This window comes from Crassostrea angulata, chromosome 9, assembly GCF_025612915.1.
Source record: "Crassostrea angulata isolate pt1a10 chromosome 9, ASM2561291v2, whole genome shotgun sequence".
Taxonomy (NCBI): domain Eukaryota; kingdom Metazoa; phylum Mollusca; class Bivalvia; order Ostreida; family Ostreidae; genus Magallana; species Magallana angulata.
In genome coordinates this window covers 19,600,742-19,621,364 of record NC_069119.1, presented here as the reverse complement: position 1 = coordinate 19,621,364, position 20,623 = coordinate 19,600,742, and the positions used below count along the sequence as shown (strand labels likewise).

The following is a 20,623-nucleotide window of genomic DNA, read 5'->3' as shown; positions in this document are numbered from 1 at the left end:
TTTGAGTCTTATCATCTTATTGGTTGTTACCGGGTTTCCAACGGAAAAATCCGGTTATTAAAAATGGTAAAAATGGCGGACGGGCGGCTGCTGAAAGTGTACCCTCATTGTACAGTTAAACCTTCCACAGTTTTCTACAAGGAAGTTATTCCTTTGCAGATCAATTGTACATATATCAGAGGTGTGCATATTGCTAGGATTTTGATATCTGATAATTTATGAAAGAAATACCAGCTTTTGAACTTAGTCATTTTTTGGGCATAATATTGCATATAGGGTACCCTTAATGTGCGGATAATGCTCCTACAGTTTTTAAGACAGGAAGTTCTTCTTTCGCAAATCAGTTGAACATGTATCAGAGGGGTGCACATTACTAGGATTTTGTTTTCTGATAATTTATGAAAAAATTACCAGCTTTTGAACTTCGTCATTTTTGGCAAAATATTGCATAAATGGTACCCTTATAGTACGAATAACTCCTCCTACAGTTTTCAAGACAGGAAGTTGTTCTTTTGCTGATCAATTGGTGTGAATATTGCAAGGAATTTGATTTCTGATAATTTATGAAAACATAACAGCTTTAGAACTTAGTCATTTTTTGGCAAAATATTGCATAGGTGGTACACCATTTCACTGAATACGTTAGGTAGTGTTTATCAATTCAGAGTTGACATGGATATTGGATACAGTTCACATAAAAAACCCGGTTTGCTGTCACATTGACAGCTTTTCACTTGTTATTTTCTCTACTGAAACATTTTTCCAAAGTTACAGTTAAAATGATTGATTTAAATCCACTAAAGAATGACATTTTCCTCTTTACTTGGCCGCGTTATATGTTATTTTTATTTTGAATATATTGTCAAAAATTCATTATCATGTTATTAAATTACATTATTGTTAATAAATTAGATAATCAAAACGCGTAACTTTGAGCTTATAATTATCTTTAAAAAATCTATGGTGAAACAATTGCTGCGTTATATTCTTGGTAAAAATTTTAGCCAATTCTGTAAAAATGTCATATATTTGGGAAAACAAATCTTTATTTTTTTTAATAAATGATGGTTGGCCGACTAAACACATTAACAAACATGAAGTAAATTAAACATTGACATTTTGCGATATTTTTTTATTTATGTAAATTTCTTCTGTAATGATCACTAACTTCATAGCCCGCATGAAGCGTCATAAAAAAATTTCATTGTTTATATTTGGTGTTTTTGTCTCTCAGTTGATTCGATACGCAAGGACATGTTCTTCGTATGAACAGTTTTTAAGGCGAGGCAAGCTACTAACAAACAAGTTGATAAAACAAAACTCTTTTGAAGTCATCTTTTTGTAAGTGCTATGGTCGATATAACGACCTTGTCAGCAAATACAATCTTCCACTGGATCGCATGCTGACTGAAGTTTTTCATACTAATTGTTACACCATAATTAATCACCTAATTGTCTACAGATTTTTCCGTTATTTTCCCGATTACGACAAAGAGCACACGGCGGGTGTGACAGGTCAGCAGAGGATGCGCACTCCTTCTAGGCACCTGATTCTACCTCTATCTATTTAGAGGTCCGTGTTGCTCTGCTTTGAATTTGTATTTCGTTTTATGGATTAATGAGATGGTTGACGGTTTGTTATTGTCATCTACATCTTTCTGTTATCAAAATTAAAGACTAATTAAAGAAATAGTCTAGTTGTCTGGTATGGCAGTATGAGTTTGACATCATCTTTTTTATTTTTATTTTTCTTAGGTTTCGAACGATCAATATACTGGGTAGAAATTCATTGTGTAGATTTCAGCCTTGTCAGTTTCTATAAAGCTCTGAATTACAACAAATTTTCGTATGAAATAAGTGGAATCATACTTAGTGGATTTAAGTCTGAAACTTTAAAATCGTCAAAATATTAAACTACAACTTTTTCATCTGGATCAGATAACACACACAAGAGACCTTTGACAAAAATGACACATCATAAATACATTGTAAATTGGTTTAAATTCTAATTGATATAAAATGTAATAGTAACTAGATACGACTTCGTTACGAGTAACGAATAGGTCTTCCGTCCGATTTTTAAAAAAAAAATGATACCATGAAATATCGATACAATTTCATAATTAACACACACCAAAAAAAAAATTAAGATAATGAATAAAAATCCCTAATTACGTCAAACATGGGCCTGACGATGACTTTTTTCAAACCAATAATGTAGTGTTCAACAACTTTGATTCTATAATGCATAACAAAATTATATTTATCGTTTTCAAGTTATTCGTAATAGACTTTACGAATCTCTGGGTCCCTAATTAAAGGGGCCAGCCTCTTTTTCGTGATTTTATTGGAAAGAACTTCTGATTTTCTACCACTTTTGTTATATATTATTAAAAAAAATATCAACTGATAAAAAGATACAGATCAAAACGTATGAAAATTTTGAATGAAAATTTGTACCCAATTTTCGTGCCTAGGCGAGCTCAATGAAATAGCGCCACTGGCATAAAACAATATAATAGTGCACAACTTCAAACTATAGACTACCTATCCTGAAAATTTCGTATTCATATCTCTAATAGTTTCTGAGAAACAAAATAGGTCGTAAAAAAATAGAAAAACCGCCATAACTCGGTACTGGAAGTGATGATTTCAAAATGTCAAAAAATGTCTAGAATTATGACCTGTGGCAATCATCTGTGAAAAAATGGTCAAAATCGGCTGAATAGTTTCTGAGAAATCGCGTGCACAAAATTTGTGGAAAAAAATAAGAAGAAACAGTACGAAAACAATAAGGTCTTCCGTTGGAAACGGAAAACCTTAATTAATAAGAATAGTAATGAAAACATGTTACGTTTGGACATGTTTGCAAGAAAATTAAACACACTATATCTACATTTTATATTTACTACGCGTATTTATTAGTACCTGTGTTACAACGCTCCAAAAGGAGAAAAATGTCGGGCGTCGATTTGTTCATTTTACTACGGAATGCTCATTTTTCGACTTATATCCGACCTAAAAATTTACTTCTTTTGTTCTAAGAATTAAAAGTCTGTTCACAATTCTAATAATACATGATCTTATTTAATTCTAAAAATAAATCTGGTCTTGCAGAGAACTGCTTCCTTATTGGGCAATTTCAAGCAAGTGGTGTTGCAAACATTTTGTATCTATTTATACACTGTCCAGAGTTTTGGCTTCCATCCCCTTTTGCTTGATATTTTGATAATCATAAATACCTTTGGCTCAAACTACGTTCATCCACTAATATGAAAAATGTCCAGATTATCTGTTTTGAAACGCCCCTTCTACTGCTTCAAGTTTCAATACACATCTAAATATAGAAGGTCTACGGGGATTTTGCATTGCATCAGCCATTAATAAGCCCTGATGATAACGTTGAAAAATTGCGCGAGGTATCCCGAGTACTTCCGAATGGAGAAAAGATGTAAACATTTCCCATTATAAATCTCCGTAAGAAATTTATTTTCGTTTCTGTGACCATTTATGATTGAAAAATGATAATTTGTCAATGCAGTTATCTTGGATATAATTCCTTTCATCGATTTTAACTGTATTTCTTTCACAGGTATGTGTATTTGTATTAAAAATCATAAAAAAGTGATGGAAGTAATAACTTGGAACAGACTATAGTCTCCTAGTAAACAACATTTACAATCACGTCGTCTTTCTCTGTTATTGAGGACATGTTTTAGTACTCAAAACTCAAGGATGCAATTTACTGATGCATTTTATACAGTAATATATTCTCATAATTTTTTGTTTTATTTTTAAAGTAATATTTTAAATATTTGTTATGAATAACTGCAACTTAAAATAAATGATTGAAGCCAACTAAATCGTAGAGATCATTGCAAAGTCAAATTTTTCCTAAGATGCTGAGACCCTGTCAAGGTTTAATTTTATGAAGTTATCAATGGAGTATAAGGTTCGGATGACGAAAGGATGACTTTAAAAATGAAATATTAAGTAAACCCAGGTGACCTATTTCTATCTGTACTCGTCCGTCGTCGTGCGTTGTCCATTGTGCGTTAATATTTTAATATTTTTTAACTTCTTCTTAAAAACTACAAGGCCAATTGTTACTATTTTTATGTGAAGCATTTCTATGGTAAGAGGAATCAAAATTGTGAAATTCTTGACTCTACCAACCCTGGGTTGCCATATGCGATGCCAAATATGCTTTAAAAAAAGCCAAAATTTTAAAATATCTTCCTCTTTATCCCTACATATCTGAGGGAGAAATTGATTGCATTCTTATGATGTCCATGAAGCCTTCTATCAAAATTGCGAAATTTATGGCCCCTGGATAAAGGGTTCAGGTTCTAGGGTTGGGCCAATATGGTCATACAGTAAAAATGTATTAAATCTTAAAAACTCTTCTTCCCGTCTCTCATATACATTTTTTATAAACTAAAACATGGTAATGATGTCCATGAAGTCTTTTACCAAAATAGTGAAATTCATGGCCCCTGGGCCGGGGGTTCAGGCTCTAGGGTGGGACCAATTTCGTAATATAGTAAAAATATATTAAATCTTAGAAAATCTCTTTCTCTACTCCCATATTTATTTGTTTAAAACTAATTGCATGCTTAATGATGTCCATTAAGTCTTCTACCTAAATTGTAAAATACATGACCCCTGGTACAGGGGTTTAAGCCCTAGAACGGGACCAATATAGCCATATAGTGAAATTGTATTAAATCTTAGAAATCTAATTCTTTACTCCCAGACATGTGGGCAAAATACTGAATGCATGGTTATGAATATCCACTAACTCCTCTACCTACTTATCTTCTACTCTACTCTCACACAGCTGTAGGAAGAACTGATTTCATAATAATGTTTACCAGGAAGTCCTCTACTAGAATTTAAAATTTCATGTCCCCTTAGGTAAGGGTTCTGACTTTAGGGCTAAAATAGTCACATTATTTATATATGGAATAAGGAATCATTCCTTGAGTATTATGAGATGATAATTTCGGTCGGGGCGTGATCAAATCCAATAAAGCCCGAAGGGCTTTATGATAGATTTGATCACGCCCGACCGAAATTATCACCTCATAATATTCAAAGAATGATTCCTTATTACTTATATTAATATAATTTTAAGCCATCGTACGATTAAATATATAAATATAAATAAGCAAACCCCGCTGGCGTCTCAATTTGGCGTCATTTGTATTATGGGTTATATAGAACAAAATTGATACGTAGTGTTATCACAGGCAAAGACACTGGGAAATGTAAATATATGCATTTAATGGTAATGCTGATACTAAATAAAAACTGACTGCATATAAGGAAGGAAAGTAAAGCCGTCTATCAAAATTTTTAATTTCCTGTCTCCCAATGTAGGGATTTGAATCTAGGGCGGGACCAAAACACAAATAAATGTATAGAGTAGGGGCTCTCAATGCAGGGTGTAGCCAAACTGGTCATTTAGTGTAAATGTATATAATGTTTAATACATATACTGACACAGAATAAAAACTGACTGCATATTTAGTAAACATTAAGCTGTAATTTAATAATGTTTCATCTTACCTACTTGTAAGACAAGGGTTATGGATGGGAGCAGGGTATATAATTGTCTAATTATTTTATTCTGCTCAGGAATTTCAATGAAAGTAATAAGTGAATTTACATATTTAGAAAAGAGAAAGAATAACGTCTATCAAAGTTAAGATATTGTGAAAGCGTTTGGAAAGAGTTCGGGGGTAGGTGAATGGGGTGCACGTGGGTGATGGTACCAGTTAATGGAGTTATCTTCCCTTGCTCCTTTATAATGGAGTTATCTTCCTTTTCTTGTCATATTTAATAATAATCATCAATTAAAATGTAATTATAAAGAAGTTGTAAGATCAATGGGTTATGAAAGTATTTTTATTATTAGAGACAAAAACAGTTTTAGAACTTTCTAGATAAACAAATAGACTTGTTAATAGTTTTAAGAAATAATTTTCTAAAGAAAATCACTGATAAGCAGTACCTGTTAGTTGTTTTTTGAATAAATGCCAGACGGTGATTAATTGGGGGATGGGAAGTTGTTTTAAATAAAACATGTATAGTAGCCTTCTTGTTCAATTTAACAAAAATGGAAAATTTATTCTCTATCAGAGTCTTGCACCTTTTCAATATCAGGTCATGTACTGTATTATGATCTTAAAGTTTTACGCTAAAATTATAGGTTTTATAGTCCTTTTTGAAAGTTTTCAGACAGGGAGGTGGTCATCAATACAATATTACAATTTCTTTTACTCCTGAATAAAACTTAATCAAATGCATATATGAGACTCCTGGACAAGTTTGTGCTTGGGCTCTTATACTCAGGGGACCGATAAGGCTTATTGGTCTCTTGTTTTGAAAGCCAGATAATAACAAAGGATACTATGACAAAGTATGTTAAATAAGAAAATACGCATTATTATCAGGGGTTTTTTTATTGACAAGATTAAGAAAATTACGAAACCTTTCATTTAATTAATATATTTTTCATCATTTCAATTCTACTTCATCAGATTTTACCGAAATAGCATTCAGAGGAATTAAAACACTAATCGTATGGATTTACTTTCAAGTTTTGAACAAGTGAAAACTCTAGCACAGATAATGATTTATAAACATATAATGCGTGCAAATTAAAATTATTCTCATAAATATGAGCCACTATACTCGGATTGAATATTGCTGACTTTTAAATATATTTAAGTTTAATAGTCATCTGAAATAAATCCGCGTATCATAAAAACGTTTTATCGTCAACTAGTGACTACAAATATCAATATACGTAAACAAAAATACATAAACGACAAATTTAAACTACACATAACATGCTTTTTTAAAAAAAAACCCCACCATATATCTAAGTTTATTACTATTAACTATTCGTTATTTCAGTGAGGAAGGAATCAAGCATATATCAGATTCAGTTTTTCGCGGAATGTGCCTAAAATTAGGGACTTCACAAGACAGCTTCAGCTAGATAAAATGATTGTATGAAGCTGCGATGTAAATATTTCGTGTCCATTAATTCTACAAGTGTGCAACTTTTGCATGTTTTCCTCTCTTAAAGAAGACATTTCTTATTCAAATTTCAGTGATGTTAGTGTTTTATCATTCTGGATATAAAAATGGGAATGCTATGAACCAAAAGTTATATATGCTTGACAGTATAATTTAAAGAAAAAACTATTGAAGCCAACCAAATCATAGAGATCAAAACAAAGTAAGAATCTTAATTCATTTGAACGTTCATCCATGTTTTTTGTAATGCCATACGATAATCATTGTGTTTATCTTTATCTTTATGATCATTGATGATTGTACTGTGCATTAGTTTTTGTAATAGATACAAACGAGTAGATTATTGGACTATTTAAAAAATTGGCATATATTTATAGTGTTAAAAAGCTAAAAATATAAACGGATTTCGTAGCAGGATATTTCAAATACGAAATTGATTATCTTCATAAAATTTCCACTTCATATTTTAATAATCAAACCATATCACGATTTTATTGAAATAGCAACCGGAGGAAATAAAATTTTAAACCGATTTTTAATTAATGAATTTTAATATTAATTTTCATATATTGGTACCATTTGCAATCCACTCTATTTCCCTGTAAAGTAACCGTAGAGTATTATTAATTAACTGAATACTCTTATTAGAAAGTGGATCAGTAGAAATTTATAAAACGTCATTACCCATCTAGTTTTAAGGGTTTACTGTACTAGTCCTAGTTCGTGAGGCAGTAACTCATAGCAATTAACATATTAAACGAGATCTTTTTTTATTCTTTAAAGAATGGCATCTTCGACTCTAAATGGATGACCTCGAGTGTGAGTACGACTTATTCTATACTTTAATTGTGTACTTGAATCGCATTGATATTGTTAAACTCAATTTTTAGATTTTTAATCTAATATTCTGCTATTTTCAGTCATTTAAAATCAAACAAACAATAAATATTTACGATATACTAGTATTTGGCTTAACAGCTAACATATGAAAGCAGAAAAACAATTGCAGATAAATGGCTTTATATTTAATTGACTCCCTAGTTTAAAAATTATTTGTATAAGCAAGGAATAAATAAAGTAGCATCACATTTCTTTCATATTGTTCAATAGAAATAGCTATGGGAAACTCATAAAAAATCAAGGTAAAAAAGGTAGCATTTTTAAAACAAAATAATAAGTATCGGTATGATTTTGAAAATCAAGATAAAGATAAACGATAAAGTAATCATTGAATTATCCTATATATTGTTGCTTTGTTTTTATTTAGAATTTATTAAGTTTAATAGAGATTAATTTTAGATAAACTCACGATAAAAAAAATTACAATTTTTAAATCAGATAGAATATCGCCTTTTTAAATTAATATGTTATCAACATGAAATGTTCACCTTATTGTCAGTTCGTAAAATGTCATAGTATAATGAATGCCATGTGTTTTATATGTATTTTGAAAACAGAGTACAAATATTTATCACATATTCCGTCCATGTATAGTAAATGCTAATGACGATTTAGTTACTTTAAAAAAACGTCTGTTTTTTTATTAGAGGATAGAAATGTTACATAAATCACATAGATACACACTATAATCATATGTACACGAAAAAAAGAAAAAGAAAAAAAATATTGTACCCAACCCACAGGTTTTCTAACAACTTGAATGAATGATAAAATTTATCTTTTTTCATTATTTTTCTTCAATTATCTTACTTCACAATAGGCAAGGATTCCAACACATATCAGAATCGGTTTACTTTGGACTGTGTTCAAAACTGGGAACTTCACAACTTGTAGCAAACTTAAGAGAGATAGCTGACTTTAATGATCTGATTTACAGACGTATTTCGTCAAAGAAAAGAGCAAAGATGCTGAGTGGAAGCACGAGAGAAGGAATTAGAATAAAGGGCTCAGATTTGGACTTTATGTTCTAGCGAAATGACCACAGAGTGATCTGGAATATGTCTCAATCTGAATTCTACCATTCAAGCAATCAAACGTTGATTCTGGCGGATAGTTTTGAGTGCCCTCCAGGGTTTTCTTTGCTTAAGTTATTACTGACTCCACCAACAGGTTCAATTATGGATGTAGCAAGTGTCAGAATAAATGACAGTCTCTATGTGTCTAGTTCTAAATACAAACAATTAAATCTTTTAGCATATAATTTGTTTAATCCTAAAAAGTTCACTTTACATGGACATTGTGGTAGTGGTGTAGTAGGAAAATTAGAGTGACGCTGCCTGGTGTTTTGCTTCTGACTTTTGGCCTCATTCTACATTGTAGTGGAAAGACAGGTGTCGCTTATGGCCTGATTCTGAAGTTGTTAATGATATAGTAAAATATGGATGTCATTTTGTAGCAATAGGACATCCATTAGGACTCCATGAAAATGAAGAGTGGAGAATTTCTTTTTCTCGAGCAGAATATAAACTTGTTTACGCGATGAACCACTGTCAGTTTCTAACTTACGCATTGTTAACACTATTCTTAAAGAAGGAGGTTATCAACCTACAATCAGAGGAAACTGTTAACTTGTTATGTTACTATTACATGAAAACAGTAGTTTTCTGGGCGATTCCACAAAACACATTGCCTCATTGGTATCCTCAAAATCTTCTGGCAGGATTCTGGGTCTGCTTTAAACTCCTCCTAAATTGGGTGTATCGAGGGATCTGTCCAATCATTTTCACCCCTTAAAACAATATGTTTCTAGCAAAGGTTTATGGTTTCAAACAATGTAGTTTATTTTGAAATAAACATGCCAGAGTGCAAGTGGTATAATTGTTTGTAATATTTTTAATAAAACATTCCAATTTATACACAGCTTATAAACTTGTACACTTGTTTTAATGATATGCCTTGGGCTAGTTTAAATATTTCAGATCATTATAAAAGTTGGCAGATTTTGGAAATATTTCTCTATGCCATGTCTGCAGAGCTTATTTTACTGTATGTCAGACAAGTACTCGTAGATAACCTGGATCCTTCTGTTCCGGGTTTTCTTGAACGTCTTCGAGCTCTTAACCAGAAATTAATGTAAAAAATTCTTTATAGTTTCAGCTTAGCTCTCCATGTTTCCAGAGCAGGCATAGGACGGAACACCAGTGAGGTTATCCTTGCCAGCAGGTCCAAATTCTCAATGTTGTTTTTTTGGTCTAAGTATGCCATTTTACATGGATGCATATATAAGGGATTTAATGATTCGTATGCAATGTCCATTTGTGGTTTATGACATTGCAAATCATGAGTCCTACAGTGTCAGTGGCAACGAGACACAGAAATTTTGTTTTAAAAAACCTCAACAGAACGAGCAAAAGTTTAATGCCCCCGGGACTGCCATCTTAAGAAAGATGGACGATTATCTACAGAAATAGGGATAAACTGGACAAGGTAAAATAAAAGTAGTTTGTGTTTTAATATTGAAAAAGTAACCACATTGTTTATAATTTTTATTCATGGATAAGCTATTGTTTTTTTCTACCAAATCAACCCAGCAGACAGTTCCATCACTAACGGGAAAAGACACAGATTACACGTTCACATCAGACATCAGACATCAGACATCACAGACGAAAAAAAAAAATTTAGAATTTTACATTATTACGGCAAAAGCAATATCTACAACCGACCACACTTACAACAGTCTCAATCAGACATACAGACAGCAAATTACTTCAGTTTGCAGAACCCAGACAAAAACACCCATCTTTACTCCACAGGAGCACACACAAAAACATTTTGACATAGCAAACAAAACTAAAGCGGACATTATTTTACACATACACACACAGTTTGATGGCATGAACTCAAACACAATGTATGAAAAATGAAAAAATTAAAGAAAAGTGTTTTTTAGACCTCGTAAGGGAATTTGAAGAGCTTAAAGAGGGTCAGAGCGAATCTGAGGGGGGGGATAACCATACAAGATTTTCAGGTAACGATTAATAGAGATTATATTCAATTATACTTTTTACTAGGGATGTCAGTTCTACTTGGTTGGCTCAGTCAATTAATCGAAGCCTTTAGTCGAGAAATAGTCGAGTACTCGATGATTTGTTTGATATTGTGGTTTTTTTAAAAAATCAAATTGTGAACTGTCAAATAAACCACATCGTACACTCAAACGCATTAAAAATCTATGGTAATCCGCACTAGATGCATTTAATTTCAAATAAATTGAAACTCGTTTTATATAAATATTCGTTAGCAAATGTATTAAGTTAGGGTTTTCCTTTTTCTTGTGACGTTTACACATAATTGTGCTCCATATCATCTAAGGCAAATCAAATGTGACATGTTTCATGTTAAGTCATTGTCCCGTGCCCAAACAACAATTTAATAATAATTATTATTAAAACAAACGCCTTGAGCTAATTACTGATATGATTAAATTTTTTATTAATACAAACATCTGATTCATTAAATAACTGATTAGAAGAACCACAATTTAATCTCTTCAAGTACTTGTTTGCCTAAATACTTCTATTCAAAACAATAATCTTATCTACAAAATTAAAAGAGATCAATTTTTAGCCACTTGAAAAATTATATCAGGTTCTCTCGTTCGACGATTCAAATGAAAAATGCCGATAAAAGAGAACTGTTATTTTCATTTGTAGCCCCAAAACTGCCGCGTTAACAGAGGAAGAGGAAAATAGTTTTGATTTCTTTTCACTTTATAACGAGTAATCGACTAAGAAAATTTTAGCCGATGATCGGTGTGATAGTTGAGTACATCCCTACTTTTTACGAATTATATATTAGGGACAATAGAATTTCAGATTTTTCAGGGCATTTTTCCTTTAAGCCGTAACACCCATACACCATACATGACGCCAAAATGAATAATCTTTCTCCTCACACTCTACAACAACTACTATCAATGTTTCCTTCAAACACAGATTCTGTCAGATTCCGTCGTTTGAACAACTTGTTCCGCATGTTCATAAGAAACTGGCGGAGTGGAGGGAGATGACGATGAGGATGATGATGGCGACGCCGACGATGATGATGTCGACGCACCGAGTGATGAGGTAGATTGGGATCCGTCCACAAACGAACTACTCTTAGTAAGTTGCTAAATCCAACATAATATTTTACTTTATTTTTTATTCCGTCGTTAGAACAACTTGTTCCGCATGTTCATAAGAAACTGGCGGAGTGGAGGGAGATGACGATGAGGATGATGATGGCGACGCCGACGATGATGATGTCGACGCACCGAGTGATGAGGTAGATTGGGATCCGTCCACAAACGAAGAACTCTTAGTAAGTTTCTAAATCCAACATAATATTTTACTTTATTTTTTTTTACTTTTGAAATTAATTCTACGAACATTCGGAAAACAAACTTACAAATCTTATTTATTTTTTTTTAACTACATTTCAGGAAACTGTTTCATACCTCATTGAAGTTTTGACTTTTATACTCATATCTGGCCCCGGAAGGTCCCATTATGACAATATACACTTCAGAAGAAATGGCACTGTAAAGGTCCTGTACCTGTGAACTTTTTATGTATTTTTTAAATATTCCTTCAAAGAACATTGTATTGGATATATTGATTCTACCGTATTGATAACTTATAATGATTATTCATGTGTTTAATTTTTCTATCAAACATCGGTAAAAGGACTAAAGTAGTCTTATTTTATATTAAATATTAGTTTAATAATTATCTTACACTTAGCATCACATTTGAAAAAGGAAAGGAAAAGTCTTGACCAAACATTTAAAAAAAAAATCATATTCTTTTTCTATATAAAAGAAAAAAATGTGTGTGTGTGGGAGTGTGTGTGTGTGTGTGTGGGGGGGGGGTATCTTGGTTGCTTCTGGTTAACTTCTTTAACATTTTTTGTGTGAAAAAAATTACAAGCCATAACATTTTCCAAAAGGGTATCCTTTCTTTTGCTGAAAGACCGATGGATTATTATTGTAAGGCCTTTGTGGGTTCTCTCCTTTTTCGGTACACTTCAGAATTGACACCTTCCCGCCCATGGTTGGTTTTTTTTTGCTAACAAAAATTTCTTAAATATACAGTATATCTTACAACACATGAAACGGACATTTTCAATGGCGATCAAATAATATAGAAAAATTACTATAATGGTCCTCCATAGAAAAAAAATAGTCTTTAACGTATATGACCGGATGCAACAAATTGAAAGTAGCAATGTCAAAGAAACCGCTCAAGCTCACAACAGCCTCTGAAAACGGATTTTAAGGTCAAATGATGCAAAACAAGTGGTTCAAACAAGGTACTGTTATAATGTATGCTTTGTTGCAACCACTATTGAAATAAAACCACTATTGAAATAAATTATTTCAATAGTGGTTTGGAATGCATTTCATTAGAAAAATCACTTTGCAACCACTATTGAAATAAAACCACTATTGAAATAAATTATTTCAATAGTGATTGGGAATGTATTTCATTTGAAGAATCACTTTACAACCACTATTGAAATACAACCACTATTGAAATAAAATTATTTAAATAGTGTTCCGGGATGTATTCCATTTTGAAACCAATTTACAGACACTGCTGAAGTACAACTACTATTAAACTTATTTTTTCAATCGTACCTTAGAACGAATTTCTTTCTAAATAATTTTATATTTTTTTCTTTACATTTATCAGTCTACAGACATATCATGTCCTATGAATAGTGTTTATCATTTGCACAATAGTGAACATCCAGAACTTCTATTCAAACCCCCTGTATATTGAATAATTATTTATTGATAAATATAATTATAAATATCACTATTGAGATAAATTATTTCAATAGTGGTTGGGGGTGTACTTCATTATGACAACTATTGAAATATATTATTTCAATAGTGATTAAGAATGCGATTCATTTCAACCACTATTGAAATGAATAATTTCAATATTGGCTAGGAATACCTTTCATTTCAACCACTATTGAAATAAAATATTTCAATAGTGGTTGATGATGCATTTCAGTTTTATGTATATTATTATGTATGCGTGTAGCACTTTCCTTTCTGCTAAGGGAGTTTCTGAAGATAAGAAGTATGTCTTATGAGATAATGAATTCCTTTTTGATTATGATGTTCTTTGATTTACCTCTATATGGTCATGTTTTCCATACCAACTGTCATCTGGAACCGAAAGTGTTATGCACAGTCGGAATTATAGGCATTAAAATGACATGCATCTCTACCACTTTTGAATCATTTTATATCAATAATGGTTGTAGTGAACCGCATCCTTAACCATAATTGAAATAAATTATTTCAAAAGTGGTTGTAATGAAATGCATACCTAACCACTACTGAAATAATTTATTTCAATAGTGGTTAAAATGAAACGCATACCCAACCACTATTGAAATAATTTATTTCATTCAATATTGGTCATAATGAAGTACATCCCCACCCACTATTGAAATTATTTATCTCAATAGTGATATTCATTATAACATATATCTATAGTGATATAAGCTATAAATCATTTTTTGATATGCAGGGGTTCTGAATAGAAGTTATAGCAATTTACAACGTTGTCTTCTAGTACAAATAATAATTTTCATAAAACATGATATATCTATAGAAAGAGAAAGATAAAGAAAAAAAAATATGAAAACGATTCCTTATATTAATCTGCGAGGATTGGTTATTTCTGCACAAGAGTGAAAATCCTAAAAAAAGGTACATTTATTTCATAGTCTTGATTATTATTAGCGCAAAAATATTCAAGTCTTTGGTACCTTTATTGTGTATTTGAAATTGTTTGTTAGATAAAAACGAATGTATATGTATTTTTATTTGCGAGAATGTGCTATTTACTTCTACTCAGCAGTGAACAGTGTAATATAATTGTGTATTTTAAATTATTCGTTAGATTTCTTGCATTTCAAAATAGTTTGCAAATATGATATACAACTTCTTTCTTTCCAAATGTGCTACAATAGTGATTACATGGTTATATTTATAAAGTAATTCATTCCCACCTACGATTGAAAATATAAATTTAATAGAAGTTGACCTTTAATGGTGTCTGTTAAGTAGTTCTTATTATGAAATACATCCCCAACTTCTATTAAAATGATTACTTCAATAGTAGTTGTATTTCAATAGTGGTTGCAAAGTGATTCTTCTAATGAAATACGTCCCCAACCTCAATTGAAATAATTCATTTCAATAGTGGTTTTATTTCAATAGTGGTTGAAGGTGATTTTTATAATGAAATACATTTCCAACCACTATTGAAATAATTTATTTCAATAGTGGTTTTATTTCAATAATGGTTGCAATAATGCTTATTTGTAATAACTAAACGCAAAATTTTCCACATAGATTTTCAACAAAAACTTAAAAATACCTGTAGTACGAGTTCTGAAATACCAACCACACCACTCGACATCGTGCACAAAACGCACGCTATTTTTACTCACGAATGGTCAGTATATTAAGTGTATAACATTGTTTATTGCCCACCAAAGATGATTGATTATTTGGGGTTTATTCCCACATAGCTTAAATTCTTAAGGACAGACGAGATGTTCCTCAATTTTATATTATTTTCCTTGATATTTTATTCCTTATTTATTAACATTTAAACCTGTTAACGCCCAAAAAATCAGAGTACATTACAAGGCTCGTTTCAAAGCTAGAATATTTCGAATTTTCCTTAAAATAGCACGCAAAATGCATTTGAATACTTATAAGTAAAGTCATACTGTATATTTTCAATTGAACACTCAATATCCAAATAAAATAAAAATAATATTACATAAAAATATAACTATGAAATAACGACGTGGAAATCTTCACATTGTGGAGATTGGAAAAAATAGAATAAATGGAAGATAGGTCGCATTTGACCTTAAATTCTTATTCCCACCTAGCTAAAATGTGATTTTCACACCTGAGTGAGCACTGAATATAATCTGTTTTAGGTGTGAACTACCTGTATAAAAATCACCTGTGATATATCTATACTTATAAATTAAGGCATTTTGCAAATAAACTTCAAAATGTCTGCACCAGAGTACTTGCTTACACCTTTTGTATTTCAACACATGCGTAATGTTGTCCGTAAGGTATAATTGAAATTTAACTGATAAGTTATTATTGTGAAATTAATAAAAAATAGCAAAAATGAGAGTAAGGTGGTCGACACGCTTTAGCGGATTCAAGTCAGGGATAGTTTGCATCAAAATATATACTTGCAATGAAATAATATTGAATGATTACGTATAGAGTGAATATTTTTACTGTGAGCCTATTTAGAGAATACATAAAAGTGAAGATTTGACAAATGTTGAATAAATAAAATCTTTAGTTGGCGATTTTAGTTTTGATACACATTCGCTAGAGAACTTTCCAGAACGGGGTAACCAAGAACGCGGATTGACTAATTAATGAAAAAGTGTAAGACGAGTTTAGCATGCATCGCGAGCAGGTACCTCAGATCGGACTTCTATTAATACGAAAAGTTAAAAAATAAAAAGGATCAATAAATGCGATTTTTGTATTAATTGAAAACACTTTCCAGAACAAGGTGCCCGGGTTGCCTAATTGACACCATGGAGGAAAATGTAGGGCGAGTTAACCATCGACCAGATACTTTGAATCTGTCAACTTTGGTTTGAAATATGCATGCAGATGGATAAATGCATAACCTAGCGTGTTCAATTTTATACTTTTTTATACCACAAAAGATTGGTTGCAAACTTTAGACATTAATTTTTCTACGTCAATAAGTTTAATAGGGATGCCCCCCCCCCCACCAGACTTTTCAAAGCAGTCTATAATCTGAAAGTCTTACTTGGGAGAGTAATACAAACTATAATGTAAATTGACCAAAAGAACCAAATTTAGAGAGATATACACTAAATACCCATTCATTGATTTGAAAAAAATACGATAAAAAAGTTTATTTTTTCAGTCAGCTGCAACAATTATGATTAAGGCCACGTATATATATATATATATATATATATATATATATATATATATATATATATATATATATATATATATATATATATATATATATATATATATATATATATATATATATATATACATGTATTATCTATTTCAGTTAGATTTTTCATCCCTGTCCGCTCCTCTCAATATCCAACAATGCAGTTTTTTTTTATTTCAATTTTACAGAATAAGATAAGGAAAATATCGTACTAAGTATATATAAAAATGAACCAAAAAATGGTTCAACATATTAAGCGTTATGTGATGGGTATGATCTAGTTGTTATATATTTTTGACAATATTGATCTACTGTGTTATAAAAATTTAGATTTAAGTTTTATCAATGATTAAAAGGTTGAATATTTATATAAATAAAATAAGATAAAAAATAAGAAAACAAAATTTAATAGGCCTTGCAAGCAATTGCTTTTATATAAACAACACACCGCAGAAATTGATGGCTTAATTAGATCATATGAAACTTCAATCAAACTAATGCTCGATTTAATTGCCATTAAAATTCAATAAATGCTATACCATTTACTATCTTATACATGTACATTCCATTTTATTCTTGAATGTAAAAAGCTATTGATATTTAGGCATAAATATGTTATATACATCACAGTATATATACTGTTCAGTGCCAAATACTTATGTCTTTTTCTTATGTTACTAACCTGAACAATAATGTTATTTTATTATCAAAATATACATCTGATATAATAGTTTGTCCTCCATGGTTATACTTTTTCCTATTTTCATTGTATATTTATGCTTATTTACTAGCTACTAATTATTTACTACTTATCCATTCATTTATAAAATGTACCTCTGACTTTTGAACTGTATATAATGAGTGACCTCATGTACCATTTCATGGTTTGAGCAAATAAACCGAATTGAAAAAACGGAATTAAATTGAATTGTACATTAAATGTAGTTTATGTTGTGTTATTTCTGTTTTTCTTCTTCTTCTCAAAAGAATGAATATTGAGTAATTTTACATAAAATAAGATTTAGCGACCCTTTTTTATTATCAAAATTTACTTCTATTGCATGTATTTAATTCTTTCATTTTAAACATAATCTTAAAAAATTGACTGATATTTTTTTTTTATCAAATTAAAACTTTACTTAAGGTCAATAATTGAACAGACAATAATTCACCTGTAATCAATTTCATTTGTTCTTTGACACCCTTAAATGTACACCATTCCCACTTAGCTAAAATAAGTCACCCATAAAAAGTCAGAATTTTAGCTAAATGGGAAGACACCTTATTTCGTGCAGATCGAGGTTTTCCTAGGTTGTTGAGGGTTTCGACCGATCGATAAACTGGTTAGAACCGAATTGTGAAGGTTTCATAGAATGTATGACTTGTCTATATAAAGAAAGAAGAACATTCGATTCATCAGGTCCCCACGGAAAATAATTACGAGTATTTCTCTTTATTAAAAATGTTTCCATTAATTTGAAATTAAACTTTATCACAAATTTACTGTTAAAGCAACTTCAGAAAATAAAATTATATACTATTTTTCAAATATAATTTGTCCATAAAATGAATGCAATATTGATTGTAAAATCTTTTTTTTTTAGCTAGGTTCCCTTTTTCAGCTAGGTTCCCTTTTTAACTTACTTAGGCATATGCTTTATCATCAAAATACAAGTAATCTAATTAGCAAGTGAATCAGAAACAACCATCCGATTATACTCATCTTAATTGAGTGGGATCGTCGTATTGGATTTTATCTTATCAGCTAAAACATTTTTCCAAATTCACAGTTTAAATAATTGTTTAAAATTCACTAAAGAATGACTTTAATTTTTTTTACTCCGCGGCATCGTGAATTTTTTTTTTTAAATATATGTTTCGTCCAATAATCATTATTTTATTAAATTACATTAATGTTAATTAACTAGTTATTCAAAACACATAACTATGGGCATACAATTATCTTTTGTCTGTTTATATAGAGCTGTGAATTCCAACCAATGAAATAGATAGAATCACACTTCGTGGATGTAAGTATTAAAGTATAAAATCTGCAAATTGTCAAAATATTAAACTATGATTTTTTATTTGGATCAGACAACACACATAAGAGATCTTTGACAAAAATGACACATAATAAATAATTTGGATAATATTGTGTAACGTGTGTCCAACCGATCGCGAGCGGTTATTAGTATTTAGAAGACACGCGTGTACCCAGTTACACTCAGGATTCTGCAAAACACTTTATTTTCTAAAATGACCTGTTGTCTTTCAGACAACTGAATCAATATATTAACGCCGATTACTTTAATAAATTTACTGATTGAAAATATTTACGACAATTGGCACTTAAATCAAATAATAATATAACGGAACTCTATCTAAATAGATAGATATTTATCCGCGTCCTTCCTCATTTGAATTATCCTTCAAATGTTATTAGTCTCTGCTGAAGTACATTTTTACAATTACAGAAGTTACCCAGAGGGACAAAGAATTTAAAATAATTAGTTAGAACCTTTAAATAATGGCATTTTCATCTCTAAACGGATCGTCTCGAGTGTGAGTACAACTAATTTCATACTTTTATGATCAATATTTATTTATTCTAGGAGCCCTTTGTAATCCCAAGCTCCATATCTATACACATCAAGACTTCATAATACCTGAAATCCATAACGACGTGAAACTTTTTAATGAGATGAATACTCTTTTAAGTATTAGAATGGGCTTTTCTGCCATACAAAATTCTATTGTCTTAATGAAAACAGCTGAATATTTGATAAATTCACCCTTGACTCCATGTCAAAAAGTCATGTTACAGAAAATTACAGCCGCAAACCTTCAAAAAATTGCGTTTATATTACAGAACAATTGTGTCAAGGCCAACAAACAGTTGCACATTGCTGACAAAATTTCCTGTAGTATGCTTAAACTGGCTGGAAGGATTGGGTGTATATCTGATACGCTGTTTATTGCAATGTACCATTATAAAACACTGAGATACATGGAAGCATTATCAGCAGTTGAGATGACAAAATTTAAGTTAGCTCAACCGCATTTACTGTATCGGAACATTGTACGAGTAAGATATACTGATGCTTTATGTGGACAATCCTGGTCTACAAAGATGAAACGGGCTGTGGCATTTGATATTTCACTTGACAACTTCATCAGTTATATCAATGAACTTATACCAGAACAACAGTCCGCTTTACAGAACAGAGACGTTGTATTAGTTATCCCAGTGTTTGTGATACTTCACTTTCTAGAGTTCCTATGTTATAGGCATATTGATATTGCATTAGCCAAAGCCGCTTTAGACAAGCTACATGCCCTAGTTCAATATGATCAGGGTTTGTACATATTTGATCTATGCAGAGACATCTCATGGGAGATCCTTGGGATCTGTCACCAAATCACTGGGAACTTGGATGCCGCTTTATACTCGTATCAACAGGCACTCACACACTTTTCAATCAATAATATTAGAATTGCTACGCAAACAAGAATACATGATGTAGTTCAGAAATACACCTCAGGACAAAACATATAAGCCCCAAATCTCATCAATGGACTTATGAACCTTTTTATCATACTTACAAAGCAAA

General features: G+C 31.1%; 1 long non-coding RNA gene and 1 pseudogene across 1 annotated transcript; both read left to right on the top strand.

Moving 5' to 3' along the window:
- The first annotated feature begins 7,853 nt into the window (after positions 1-7,853).
- On the top strand, positions 7,854-12,584 carry LOC128162192 (uncharacterized; annotated as a pseudogene).
- Positions 12,585-13,054: 470 nt separating this feature from the next.
- LOC128162473 (uncharacterized) lies at positions 13,055-19,564 on the top strand. The gene is made up of 3 exons (XR_008240673.1): positions 13,055-13,305; positions 18,992-19,039; positions 19,487-19,564. It is a non-coding gene; the product is annotated as an uncharacterized LOC128162473 (long non-coding RNA).
- The last annotated feature ends 1,059 nt before the right edge of the window (positions 19,565-20,623 follow it).